The sequence below is a fragment of the Ambystoma mexicanum genome, chromosome 4q (assembly GCF_040938575.1).
Source record: "Ambystoma mexicanum isolate Mex_15411 chromosome 4q, UKY_AmexF1_1, whole genome shotgun sequence".
Lineage (NCBI taxonomy): Eukaryota > Metazoa > Chordata > Amphibia > Caudata > Ambystomatidae > Ambystoma > Ambystoma mexicanum.
The window spans coordinates 598,967,376-598,982,802 of record NC_090928.1 but is presented as its reverse complement, the minus strand read 5'-3'; positions in this window follow the sequence as shown (position 1 = coordinate 598,982,802).

Here is a 15,427-nt window from a genome sequence, read left to right as displayed (position 1 = left end):
CACGAATATCATGCTGAAGACGAATAAGGAAAATTGGGCAACTCTTGTTGAAGTACTATTTAAAAAAATGTCCATCTTAAAGACCTTGCCTCCGTCTTGGCTAAAGGCAGTGGTGGTCCCAATTTTCAAGAAGGGCAATCGGGCAGACCCTTCCAACTATCACCGGACTGCCCTCTTGGATACAATTCGGAAGGTTTTCACCTCCTTTTTACAGCAAAAGTTGTCAGCATGGGCAGACAGAGTCGAGATCACTGACTGCCGACAAATCCTTCCGAGTGCGATTAAACACCACCAGCGATTTAACAAATGACATTTTTACACAGAAAGGCGTTAAGCAAGGCTGCCCTCTAGCTGCTCAATTATTTAAAGTGTTCATTGCGGACCTTCCAATAGCTTTAGAATATTTTAAATGTTATCCTCCAAAGTTAAATGAGCAGCCAATTAGCTGGGTGACATACGCCGACGACCTGGTCCTCATAGATACTACACAGATAGGACTACAGAGACTTTTAAACATGTTGCAAAACTACCTAGCCCAAAATGAGCTGGAAATAAATGTTGAAAAAACAAAAATCATGTCGTAGGGTACGCAAGCGGGTTGGAGAAATAAAAACTTCAGATGGATTATTTCTGGTGAAAACCTTGAAATGGTTACATCAATCAGATAACTAGGAGTGTTGTTTAATACGTCCATCATAGAATGGCACTGGCATCAAGACCTAATTCATCGGATGACCACACTGGGGAATGAGCTCTACAAGGTGCAAAATTGCACAGAGACTATGGGAAATGCACTCTTAGTGCGATTCTGGCATTTTATTGTCAAAAAGTAATCCCATCAATTACCTTCGGTGCCGAAACAGGGTGGAAACTAGATGAAAAAATCTGGCCACAACTGGAAAGTCTATTTTGGAGTAAAGTCTTTCGACTACCTCGCTACATCTCAATAATTGCACTACGCCATAAATTAGCAATAGATTCTCTTCATGGAGCAACGCTATGGAAAGCATTGGCACTATTACAGAAAATGCTTATAAGTAATCCTGCTCCTGCATATAACATCCTAGCTCCGTCACAGAAGTTCCCACATATCGGGCTATTGAAAGTATGGAGATGTAAAATTGCAGAGATTCGAGATGCAGGAGACATAAAAAAAGAACCACTCTTGGTCCACCCTCAATTGGCAAAAAAAAAAGCTGAAACAATGGAGTTGGATTAAAAACTCAGAGAAAAGAGCAAAATTATGCACGTCTATTATATTGGGAGTTGCTGAAAATGGTCTCGAACAACATCCGAAGTATCTCTTGAAATTTCCGTCACGTCACCATTGTGACCAATCTTTAAGACTGCGCCTTAACACACTAAAAACTAAAGAGATGCTATGGCTCAAAGAGATAAAGACACTACAGATAATATTTGCAGATGTTGTAAATTAGAAATCGAATCATCAAAACATCTAACAATGGAGTGTACACAGACAGTCATGCAGCGGTTCTTCTTGTTCCTTGGAAAATGTGCCCCTTTGAATGGCAACATGGAAGAATGGTGTTATACGATAGTATCTGGCCAGAATGCAAAGTTAACTTGTGCAGTAGTGGACTATCTAGACATGATTCTAGTCTAATCTACCTTTTATTTTATTTTCTTTGCTTTTGTTAAGGTAACTGGTCTAAAAAAAGGAAAAAAAGGATAATGTGAGATGTATTATCTTCCATTTTAATAGGATAATGATTTCTTCTTTTTTCTTTTTCTTTCCCTTTTTGCTTTTATTTCCCTTCTTTTCTTATAGTGTCTTGGAAATATGTTTTGTAATAAAAGTTTATGTAAAACTAAATGTTACATAAAAAAAGATACATTCTATTCAATGTTGTCCATTGGTTTATCCTATTGCACTGTCTTAGTTGGTCGATAATAAGTGCTGGGACTATTTCCCTTACATGGCTTTCAGGAGCAGAGGAGGCTGCAAGAGGCCTGTTGCTTCCTTGGAGTACCAGGCAGCGGCGTTAGTGTCTCTGCAACTTTCTGTTTTTTTCCCACTTTACCCAAGACACAATTCACATTTTCAGAGGTTTAACTCAGCCTTTCAGGGCTACTGTTTCTATCTTGTGACGATCTAGCCAGCTATCACAGCATGAATCAATAATCAAGAAATGCACATGCTTGTTTTGATCCTCATAGAGTAAAGGCTTCGATTAGGAAGACGTAGGAGGACGTAATGGCCTGATTCCTCATGTTAATCTTCATTGCTCCAAATACTCCAAGTGCACGGCACAATCCTTGACATCCCTCCCTCTCAAGACCCATTGTGGTTTGGTAATAAAACAAGAAGTTGTGGTGACTCACTGGTGTTTATATACCCAGCATAGTGGAGGAAGTAGACAAAAAAATGGGACATTTATTTTGGGGGCTTGTGAAGCACTTGTCTCCCGGGTAAGATGTGTGATGAGGAAGACCTGGATTTGGAGTAATGACGATTACAATAAGCAATCTGCCCATTAATGCACAGTCACTACATCTATACATTAATGATGTGTTTGTAATGCAGTCTCACTTGTTGAAACTGTAAACAAATTCATATAGATCCACGATATAAATAAAGTCTCCCTCTCCCAGTATTGTGTATTGTTTACCAGGCAGATAACTGGCTATTGTAGAACGCAGCTATTGACATCACTTCAGGCACACGTTGTCTCAGAATGAAGGTTCACAATGTGTCGTGCTTCCTCTGCATGTGTCCTAAATTCTTGCTTGGCAGGTCTGGTGTATGGGTAATGAGGAACTTAACAAAAACCAACTATAACAGTTAATGGTGGTTCAGCCAGGAGTTACCTTGCATTCATTGATCAAACACAACGCATTTTGCTGGAAGTTACAGAGTTCATAAAAAAAAAGAAGCTGAAAGGATGGCGCGCAAGGTGCTGTGGATAGCAAGTGGAATACCCCTTAACACCTGTAAATATCAGACATCACTTGCCAAGTGCTTATGGGGACTCCAATCCCGCAAGGCACAGCAGTTTGTTTCTAGGTGGGCGCAATGCTCTGTATCTGCTCCTGCATAGTCTTTGTTGGTAAAGCCAACTGTTAACTTGATTTAAGATCCAATGTTAGTGGTCACTATCAGATGGTAGAACACATATTGATGGCCACTGATTCTGATATAGGAAACCACCAGCTGAGGCTTATACAGAAAGTGCAAAAAAGCACACTTCAGTAGAAGAATAGTTCCAGGGCTACAGCCTGTTGAATGAAGCTACAGAAGTGTGTAGTGCTCCACCTCCTGCGGCCCCTTAAGTTCCAAGGACGACTATGCTTGTCCTTTTTGCATAGACTTGCATAATAGCCTGGCACTGCACCAGCATTGTCTCTGTTCCGGACTCATTTCAAACCCCATTTTTCTGTTTGTCCTTTCCCTCATAATGTTTGCTCTTAAAGTACTATTTATTTGTCTTTCCTTTACACATGGTTACCAAAACTGGATCCACAAAAGAGCATTGAAATAAAGTCAGCCTGGGTGCGGCTCACTTTGCCTCAACCTTAGCAAGAATACACGGATTACCCTGGCTTCGAACTTTCCTTATTGGCAACAATAAATAAGTAAATACCTTCAAAGCTGTCTGTTTCATGCACAAGACCTTCCGCTGCAGAGTGCCCAACTAGCTGCAGAAACTGACCCTCAATAAGTTCCCACTAGAAACCTGAAATCAGGCACACCACGTGATCTCGAATATGCTTAACCTATTGTGAAGTGATAACTAAACCATTGAAGGTCAGAAAATACCCGAGAAACTTCGTGATCAGACTGTGTCTGGTGGCTAGCACAGAACAGCACCCTCGCGTCATCCTCCAAAAGGGACTGCGCTTTCAGTAAATGTGCCTACCTTGAGTGGTGTCAAAGTGAAACACTATACCATCTGACCCAGAAGAATGGCAAACGCGTCATCTGCTGAGAAATGCAACCGAGCCATACTCCAAAATGAACATCCACACCTCATACTTGCGTCTTGCGGCTTCACCAATTTGCATCCATTAATATGCCAGCGTACATACAGAATTGGTGATCTGAATGAAAGCAAGGGTTTGAATGCAGGGCAAAGGATATTGAAGCCACTCAGTAATATCGTAAATGCATCTCCATGAATGCAATAAATTCCGGCAGGTAGGACTGAGAAGGCGTGTAGTTGTGGTTGTGTGCTGTATTGGTCTTGCTTAAAGCCTCTTTCAATGGAGAGGTCATAATCGCATGAGGGATAAGATTGACTGGTGACGCAAGAAATGCTAGCTTGTTGTCCAGCAATCAATGCTGTCATGGGAAAAACTGCCCTTCAAAGAGAACAAAAAGTAAATCATACTTTCCCCTCCCTTTCATAACTCCCATACCTCCCCTAATGGATGGCCTAGGCCACGTGCCTCATAATAATGTGCTTAATTTAACCGCTTCTTTGAGCAGATGGGTTATACTCAGTAAACCAAAGTAAGGAGTATCAAGGGTCTTTTAGGGGCGACCCTTGGTCATGACTGTCCAGACTCTGGAAAGCAAGCAGGTGTTTGATCTTTCTCAGAGACCTCAGATTGAATATCGTGGGATTCCATTTCTGGTTGATTTGTGGAGAGATGGAGGAGGGCATGTTGAAGGCATGACAAAATTAACAGGGTCACTCCACACCAGAGTGACCTATTCTCCGTGCACACTCTTATGCATATAACTATGCAAATGAAATCTTACTTTTCAATTATGATGTACTCATCAATGGTTAGGACTTTTTTTAATTTTTCAGAAATAAAGTGAATTCCCAAAACTGAATTTATATCTTTCTTGCAATTAATTTAGCATTGCAGGTTATTGTGTACATAACTTCCTTGCTTACATAAACAAACAATTCTTTCAAGGGACTAAATTTCCCAGTGTGATTCTTTACACATGTATACAAAATGTGATGATAGAATTAGCCACTCAAATTTACATAATTAGTCCACAATTTCCTATTCTCTGTCTTTTACAGATGGGGTAGTCCAAATATGTGGCTTCCTTTCTTTCAATTTGATTGCCTTTGTGTAGATTTTTAATGCACAACGCGTTTCAGGCTATTCTAGCCCTTCATCAGGTGCGAGCAATTCACAAGTTCCAATAAATCAATTTCTGTAATTTAAGTAGAGAAAAATTCTAGTCACTATCATTGTTCACTCAGTGTTTCAGAATACTTATTACGTGCTTCTCAAAAATGTTACTTGAAAATACCTCTGACCTTCAGTTTAACTGATACGAAAAATCCAGTGTTCTTCCAAACACCTTCCACACTTGGCCGGTAGATTTTTAATGATTTGTTTTTCTTTAGCGTGCAACGAACAGTCTCTTTGTTAGATCTGTTGAGAAAACAATAGGAGATTGTTTTCACTCCATACAGTCTTTTTTTGGGGCGTTTTGATGCGGGTTATGCACCGGGATCAGTCGCTTGGGAAGAAGCGCTGGGTCCCAGTGTCATAACCCTGATTGTTAACATTTTCAGGAAGAGCAGATGTTAATGCGCATTTGCATCATGTGCTCACCTTTGTCCTAGAGTTCGAGTGCCGTCCGTTTTCCCGTCGCTGTGACGGGGTCGCCGTCTGTGTTGAATTGACCGTTCACCGATCTTTTGCTCATCTCATTTTGCTTCTCTCCTACTCCGGCGTCCACCGCTTGATGTTTCCGTGTGTGTGGAGCGTTCCACTGTGGCTCAGAGTTCCTGTTCAATTTGGTTGTTATGGTAACTGTATTGTTGAGGAACTAGACGAGGTGACTTATTACTCATATTCCATGGGTGCCTTTTTTAACACATCCTTACCAGTGTGTGATCGTATTGAGATCTTCAATCTTCATATGTAGTTCACATGCCCTTCTGCATTTGTTCAGTTGTTATAAAAAAAAACTTAAATCCCAATCAGCATTCATGCCGTTGGGTTGCATAGAATTCAATTTTTCGATCCAGTAAGTTTCTCTAGAACCAGATTGAAACAGGAGTGCTCCTCTACACCTATATTACCACAGTGATCACTGTTAGAGGCTACTCCATTACTAGTAGGAACACCCATCAACTGAAATCAACAACGACATGTCATTTTCTAAGATTGAATCATTAACTACCAATAGAGCTGAAACTCTCAGATTTTCAGCAGAGGAAGCAACGAAAATTCTAGGTTTAATAAAGGAGATCAACATTGACCTTAGTACCTCCGATGACCCAGGAACACTGGCACATCAATTTGAGCGACTCATAAGAAGGGAGATAAGTCAGAAACTTCACGCCACAACATTAGCCCAATACTATAAAGCGCAACAAATTCCACGTGGTTTTAGAATAGACTTGGAGCCAACCTTGTGTAAAGAGAACCCAGACTTTGTGAAAAGGTGGAGATACATCCTCAACAAATGTTCGTTAGACTTGATCCTTTTAACAATAGAGGAACTATCAAAATCATTAATTAATATTGAATTAGATTTAGAGAAATAGAAAGTAACATTCTCTAAGTTAAGCACAAAGGAAGAACTAGCGACCATATTAGAAGAAACAAATAGAAAACTTGACGGATACAAGAAGGAAATTGAGGCTAAAAAAATCAGAAAATTCAGAAGAGATACCTTGGATTATAAACTGGACATAGTCTAATCCTGGAAGGAATACTATCAACAAAAAGACAACTCCAGAAGTGGGAGAACACCTTTCAATAAAAAAGCACCAACTACGGGCAGTGCTTCTTCTGAAGCCTCAAGTGCTGAATCAGAAATACCAGAACAAGAACAACAAATACCTACAGAAAGAGAAGAGCAAATACCATCCACATCTAAAGCAACAAAATCACCATCAGAAAATATTGCATCTTTTTTAGACAGAGCAAAACTAGAAGAGGCAAGAAGAAAAAATCCATCCCGGAAAGTGAACTTCCCACCAAAGAAAAACTAGTCATAAATATCTTGGACTATAGACTGAGCAAGTTCGAAGAAAAAACACTACAAAAAGGCATCTCATTTGTTCCTTATCATAATAGTTCTCTTCTAAAAGAAAAACATGTTTTTTTCAAATTAACACGCAAAATGAAATTGAAATTGTTCTTTGACACTTGTGAGTGGACTGCAAATATCTTGAAATGAAACCTAAGAGCACATTTATGCCTCCAATACACAATCCAGTGATTGAGGTGTTTCAAAAACAAGTTCTAAAAGATCTCGAAAAACTTAACTACCAAAGAAAATCCAGAACTAATTTCACAAAAAGAGAACAAGTTCTGAAAAAATTGTGGGAAAATCCTAATATAATATTGTAACCGGCAGACAGGGGAGGAGCCCTAGTGATGATGAACTCTGAACATTATGAGAAAGAAATGGAAAGCCAATTAGCAGACGAGGACACCTATCTGCAAATTCACGAAGATCCGACAGAGAAAGTTCAGAAATTAATCAAAACCATACTGAATGAAGCAGAAAATGTTGAACTGATATGCCACCCCACAAAGAACTTCTTGATGAATGAACATCCATCCATTCCTATTATATACATACTACCGAAAGTGCACAAGAACTTTACCAATCCGCCAGGGAGACCCATCATTGCAGCTAACAACAGTGTGCTGGAACCATTAGCGCAATACATAGACCGAGCAATTCAAGCTCTAACTCGCAAATTCAAAACCTACATAAAAGACACCAATGATTTTTTGAACAAACTAAATTCAATTGAAATAAATGAAGAGCAAGATATCCTGTTTACTATGGACGTCGTAAGCTTGTACACGACAATCACCCATGAAGGAGGGCTAGAAGCCATGGAATGGCTACTGCTGAAACCCGATTCTGACTGTAAAGCTGATAAACTGTTCATTCTTAAATTGCTGAAGATTGTATTACAGAATTACTTCTTCATGTTTGAAGAAAAATACTTTATACAAATATCCGGAACATCGATGGGAGCCGCTATGGCCCCTAGTTACGCAACAACATACATGGCCTACCTAGAAGAAACCAACATCTTTAATGATGCAAGATGGACCCAACAATTGAAATGCATCTACAGATTTATAGACGACATATTTGGGATTTGGAGAGGCACACTCTGAGTTTTCTTTCAACATCTGAACCAGATGGCACCAAGGATTAAACCAACATCAAAAGCAAGCAAAGAAACGATAGAATTTCTAGATGTACAAATATGCAAGAAAAGAGGGAAATTGGAGACCACCATGTACACAAAAGAAACAGACAGCATACTGCATGCCAGCAGCTTTCACTCAAAAAAACCAGTAGAAAGCATACCATTCAGTCAATTTTTAAGATACAGAAGAATCATCTCTGAAGAAGGTGAATACAACAAAAAATCACACGTCTTGAAACAAAAATTCGAGAAAAGAGGCTACCAAGCAGTAAAGAAAACTACAAGTGCAGAAAAAGTCAGTAAAATCAGCAGAAAATAAGCTTTAAATCACAAGCCCAAGGACAAAGTAGACAATTTGGTATATGTCACCACCTTTTCACAACAAAGTCTGAAGATCAAAAAAATCATTAAAAAAAACTGGACAACTCTTACATTGTATCCCGTAATGAAAAGACTGTTTCCTGAACCTCCACTCTTTGCCTACAACAAAGGGAGATCGATTAAAGATCAATTAATAAAAGCAGACTTCTCAGCAGCAAGGGAAACACAGAAAAACCACAAAGGGACAATTCCTTGTTACAATTGCAAAAACTTAATCAAAGGCAACATAATCACTCATCCCCACAAGGGATATAAGATAAATCTTCAACATTCAACCACATGTGACTCAAAAAATGTAATATACGACATAAGTTGCCCGTGTTGGATATATTATGTCGCAATGACAATGAGAAAAACCAAAACAAGATGGGCTGAACATAAGTCGAACATAAGAACAGGGGCCTTCAAATCGCCAGTTACACAACATTTCAAACAAGAGAGACACAACATCGCCCAGATGAGGTTCATCATCCTGGAACAGGTTAAAACCCCAAGAAGGGGAGGCAACCTTAACAAAATGTTGCTTCAAAGGGAAACTTACTGGATCGAAAAATTGAATTCTATGCAACCCAACGGCATTAATGCTGATTGGGATTTAAGTTGTTTTTTATAACAACTGAACAAATGAAGAAGGGCATGTGAACTACCTATGAAGATTGAAGATCTCAATACGATCACACAACTAGTAAGGATATGTTAAAATGGCGCCCATGGAATACGAGTAATAAGTCACCTTGTCTAGTTCCTCAACAATACAGTTACCATAACAACCAAATTGAACGGGAACGCTGAGCCACAGTGGAACGCTCCACACACACGGAAACATCAAGCGGTGGACGCCGGAGTAGGAGAGAAGCAAAACGAGATGAGCAAAAGATCGGTGAACGGTCCATTCCACACAGACGGCGACCCCGTTACAGCGATGGGAACATGCACGGCACTGGAAATCTAGGACAAAGGTGAGCACATGATGCAAATGCGCATTAACATCTACTCTTCCTGATGCATAACCCGCATCAAAACGCCCCAAAAAAAAGACTGTATGGAGTGAAAACAATCTCCTATTGTTTTCTCAACAGATCTAACAAAGAGACTGTTCGTTGCACGCTAAAGAAAAACAAATCATTAAAAATCTACCGGCCAAGTGTGGAAGGTGTTTGGAAGAACACTGGATTTTTTGTATCAGTGAAACTGAAGGTCAGAGGTATTTTCAATTAACATTTTTGAGAAGCACGTAATAAGTATTCTGAAACACTGAGTGAACAATGATAGTGACTAGAATTTTTCTCTACTTAAATTACAGAAATTGATTTATTGGAACTTGTGAATTACTCGCACCTGATGAAGGGCTAGAATAGCCCGAAACGCGTTGTGCATTAAAAATCAACACAAAGGCAATCAAATTGAAAGAAAGGAAGCCACATATTTGGACTACCCTCATCTGTAAAAGACAGGGAATAGGAAATTATGGACTAATTATGTAAATTTGTGTGGCTAATTCTATCATCACATTTTGTATGCATGTGTAAAGAATCACACTGGGAAATTTAGTCCCTTGAAAGAATTGTTTGTTTATGTAAGCAATGAAGTTATGTACACAACAACCTGCAAAGCTAAATTAATTGCGAGAAAGATATAAATTCCGTTTTGGGAATTCACTTTATTTCTGAAAAATCAAAAAAAAGTCCTAATCATTGACGAGTACATCATAATTGAAAAGTAAGATTTAATTTGCATAGTTTTTTTTTTTTTTTTTAAATATTTTTTATTTTCAAAATAAAACATTACAAACCAAACTTGCAGCATTATACATTACACACTGTAAACATCAATTAATGCCATGTTACTGCACTGCAAACCCTCCCCCCTCCCCCCAAGAGCTTATCAACCTTACAGTTCTGTGTACACTTGGTGGGGCCGGGCGTCGCCCCTCTCGGAAGCAGCAGGGTCCATCTCCGTGCCAAACAGTCCCGTAATTAACATTCTCCAAGCCGCCAGGTTGCCCACTTCTTCCTCCCCACAATTACCACACGCTTCCTGCCATACCACCGTTTCAGCCTCCGCCCACTTCTGCAGGTCCCGCCACCATATCTCTATTCTTGGCCCATGGCGTTGCTTCCAACCCATAGCTATCCTTCTCTTAGCAAGTACATACGCCAGGTCTCTCAGTTTCCCGAGATGTTTGGTGTTCCGTGGTCTAGGGAATCCTCCCAGGAGGCAGGCCCAGGCCGTGTCAATGCGTAGCAGAACACCCTTATCTGCTAATTTCTGTGCCACTTCCCCCCAAAAGCTTTCAATCACTGGGCAGGACCAGAACATATGTGTCATACCTGCGTCTTCTTCATCGCATTTCGGGCATGCTTGTCTACCTGCGCTCGCAAACTTGGCTATTTTCTTCGGGGTCATATATGCTCTGTGCGTGATGTACAGCTGTATTTGCTGCAATCTAGCATTCCTAGACACTTTCTTATGGTATCCCATGGCCCGTTCCCACATCCCATCAGTCATCTGTGCCCCCACTTCCGCTTCCCAATCGAGCCTCAAATCCATCAAGTCCTTCCCCACCCGGGTCATCACCACCTCATATAATCTGGAGATCTCATGCCCGCCCTCTGATATATCATATATTGTTTCGATCAGTGCGTCCGGATCTTCTGCTAGCACCGTCTCCGGCCAAGTCTTGCGGATGATCTGTACCAGCCTTAGATATGTAACATATTGGCCCCCGTGCAGCCCTGTTTCTTCACCCAGGTCTACAAATTCTCTAATGGCCCCATCCTGCCATATGTCTCCCAATGTGGCCAGCCCAACCGTTTCCCAATATGTCCTGATAATTTTCCTGAGCTGGCTGTCCCCCGTAGTTAGGGCGGCCAGTGGCACATGCGGGGAGCACGGGCACGGGTTCTCAATCAACTGACACATTCTGCGCCAAATTCTCCACCCCAACAGCAACATACATGGGCGTCCTTGCAAGTCCGACCTAGGGACCCAGACGACCTCCTTTAGATAAAACGGGGCGCAGTCCCTCCCAACCAGCCTAGACTCAGGAGTTTCCTCATCAGAGAGCCATTTGGTCACATATTGCAGCTGGCTGGCCACATAATAGGCCTCAAAGTTCGGCAGCTTGATGCCTCCCCTATCGTGGAAATTTTGCAGTTTCCACAAGGCCACCCTGTTACGGATGCCGTGCCACAGGAAGTCCCTACATACACTATCAAGTTTGACAAAGAACTTCCTGGGTATCAAGTATGGTATATTGCTGAAAAAGTGCAAAAGCCTGGGCAGGACCACCATTTTGAGCATCGCCCCCCGGCCCACCATTGCCAGCGGCAGCTTCTCCCAAAACCGCATACTATCGCGGATTTTCTTTACCGCCGCCTCGGCATTGTGCAAGTGTTCTTCCTTCACAGCATGATATACATCAATTCCGAGGTAACGGAAAGACTCAGTTGCCCAGGGCACGGGCAACACCGGCAACCATTCCAGAGGGACCCCAATGAAGCTCCCCAGCGGGAACATGCTCGATTTACTGGGATTAACCGCTATGCCGGACAGCTCTGCATACTTTTCCATGACCTCTAAAATGTACTGGAGGTTTTCCTCCGGATACTTCAGGTACAACAACAGGTTGTCAGCATATAGGGATATCAAATGGTTCTCTCCTCCCACCTCGATGCCAACCAAGTCATATTGTTGTCTGAGGTACACCGCCAGGGGCTCCAGGGCTAATATGTACAGCATCGGGGACCAGGGGCATCCCTGTCTGGTGCCTCTGCTAAGTCGCCACCTTTTGGATATCACGGATCCCGTGCGCACCCTGGCCAGTGGCTCACTGTGCAGTAGTTTCGCCCACCTCACGTAGCCAGGCCCAAACCCGTACCTCTCCAAGGCCGCCAGCAACCACGGCCACCTCACTGAATCAAAAGCCTTAACTGCATCTAGGGACACCACCACCATATCTTCATCACTTCTGTTCCCCTCTTCAATCACCCGGTGAAGTCGCCTGTGATTGTGAGTTATGTTTCTGTTGGGGACATAGCCCGTCTGATCCGGGTGTATCAGTTTACTGATGACCCTTCGTAGCCTGTTGGCCAGGACCGCCGTCAGGATCTTGCTGTCCTGGTTCAACATCGACAGCGGCCTATACGATCCACAGCTTTGTCAGGGTTTATTAGGCTTGGGGAGCAGCACTATCAGCGCTTCTCTGAGCGTTTCCGGTAACCGACCCTTCTCGAAAGATTCATTGAACATTTCTAGCATCGGGGGGACTATCTCTGCCCCATACACTTTATAAAACTCACTCGGGAGTCCGTCCGTGCCCGGAGTCTTACAAGTGGGCAATCCCTTCACTACCTCCTCCAGTTCCTCTAGTGTGATAGGTGCGTCCAGCTCCTCTCTTTCTTCATCACTAATCTTGGGCAGCTCTATGTCTTCCAATGTAGTTCTGATCTCTGCCTGATATTCTCCCCCTTTGTCCTCATACAGTGCTCTATTATAATCAAGGAAGGCTGCATTAACTCCTTCCTGGGTGTCTACCTCCTCTCCGTCCTCTCCAACTATCATTCTGATCGGGGGCCTAGGGGTTTCTCTCTTATATAGCCATGCCAGTAGGCGGCCAGTTTTGTCTCCACCCGCATGCTGCCTCTCAACATATTTCCTATAGTTAAGGTTACAGAGCCTTTCCCAAAGCTCCGAACACCGCTGCTGCAGCGCAAGTACTAGGTCTGCGTCCCCTCCTGCTTCGCTACATTCGCGCTCCAATTGTCTCTCCGCCTTCTCTAGCTCCATCAGAACCCCACCCTGCAGGCCCTTCGACTTAGAAATAGCGTCCCCTCGTAACACAACCTTGAATGCCTCCCAAAGTGTACCAGCCGAATCTACACTGCCCGTGTTAACCTCAAAGTACCGCTGGATCGCCTCCCTAAAAACCGTGTCCCTAAGCGCCTCCGCACGGAGGCGCCATGTAGGTATCCGTGCACGAGGGCGGCCATACTGCCAGGTCAACACTAAGGGCGAGTGGTCCGACAGGACCCTCGCTTTATATTCAATTTGAGTGGTCGCCATCACCACTTCTGACGTGGCAAAGAAGTAATCCAATCTCGTGTGTAGGCGCTGTGGAGCAGAGTAGTGAGAATACTGCGAGGTATCAGGGTATTTCAGTCGCCAAACATCCGCCAGCCCAAAGTCGCCTAGCAACGTCTGTAATACTCTGGCCGCCGGGTTGGGCCGATCAATCCTATCATCGGACCTATCTGCCCTTGGGTCGAGAACACAGTTAAAGTCCCCTCCCCAAATGATCGCTCCCCCCACGCATGTGCCCAGACGGGTGCATAGGGTCCTGAAGTATGCAGCAGCATTTTGATTGGGGGCGTATGTTTTAATAATACAAACCTCTCTATCCTCAACCAGGGCTCTGAGCATAACCAGCCTGCCCTCCGTGTCCACCTCCTGCCACGTGACTCTGAACGGAACGTGCGGTGCTACCCAGATTAGCACTCCCCTGGCATAGGCAGAGTACGGGGAGCCCACCACCATGCCACTCCACTTTTTCTCAACCAGTTCTAACTTGTGCCGGTTCAGGTGTGTTTCTTGCAATAGTGCAATGTCAATCCTCTGCCTTTTGAGGTACAACATAACTTTATTCCTTTTTAAATAACTATTAAGTCCCCTGACATTCCAGGTGACAATCTTAAGGTCTCCCATGGCAAGTACGTTCCTCCCTGCCTCCCATGTAGCGACCCCCAACCGCCCACCTGACACAGATAGAGTTTTGGTCCAGTAACTCCTCATATAAGCTCAAACTCCCTTCAACTATATACACAACTAAACCCCAATTTCCCTCCCCTCCCCCCTCCCGTGCCTTCCCCAACATCACACACCCCAACTGCTGCCCAGCTCCAGCATCAGAGCTCAGGCACCCCCACATCTAGCTCCGCAAGCACCAGTCGGTGAACGGAGCCCAGTAGGGTGAGGTCACCCTAACGGCCACCCAACTAAAACTATTGTGGGGTAGAGAGTATCGCCCCATAGGGCTCCCGATCAGATAAACATTCACAGTGTCTTGACAAAATAGTGCAATCATCTGACCTTCTTTACCGAAGGTGTCACACCGACTATATTCAAGTCCCTCGAGCCACGCCATCTTGCGACGCCATTTTATGATTCCCGTATCTCTTCAGAGCCCTTTCTGGGCCGAACTTCCGATTCCTGGGGGCATCCTTGCGCATTGAGCCATCCCATAGCATCCTCCGGGGTTTCAAAAAACAAAGTTTTATGTGCATGGAAGACCTTCAATTTTGCTGGATAGAGTAACATATATTTGTGGCCCGCTTCTCTCAGCCTTCGCTTTACAGACCCGAAGTTCATGCGACTACGTTGTACAGTCAGAGTATAATCTGGATAAGCCGTGATGTTTGCCGCTCCTCTCGTGATCGTCCCTCCTTTACGGAAGTATTCCAGTATCCTCTCCCGGTCGCGGTAGTTAAGGATTTTGGCGATCACAGGCCTAGGCGGGTTCCCCGGAGGTGGCCTCCTAGTTAGGGCTCTATGTGCTCTTTCTACTGCAAATCCTTGAGATAGGGCCCCTCCAGGTATCTCCTGTAAGAACATGGATTTGATGAAATCCGTAGGGTCACGGCCCTCTATCCCCTCCGGTAGGCCCACGATGCGGATGTTGTTGCGACTGGCTCGTCCCTCAGCCTCCTCCGCTCTGCTCTCCAGGTTGCCAATCCTTTGTGTCAGGGCATGCAAATCGGCCTTATGAGTGGCGCAATCTGCTGTATTCGGGCCAACTTCTTTTTCAAGGGACTCCGTGCGCTCCGCCAGGGCCCTGACATCTTGTCGTAGCAGATTAACGTCCTCCTGGACCTCCCCAACCTTGCGGTCCAGTGCAGTCTTTAGTTCAGTAACGGCCAGTTCCAGCTTTG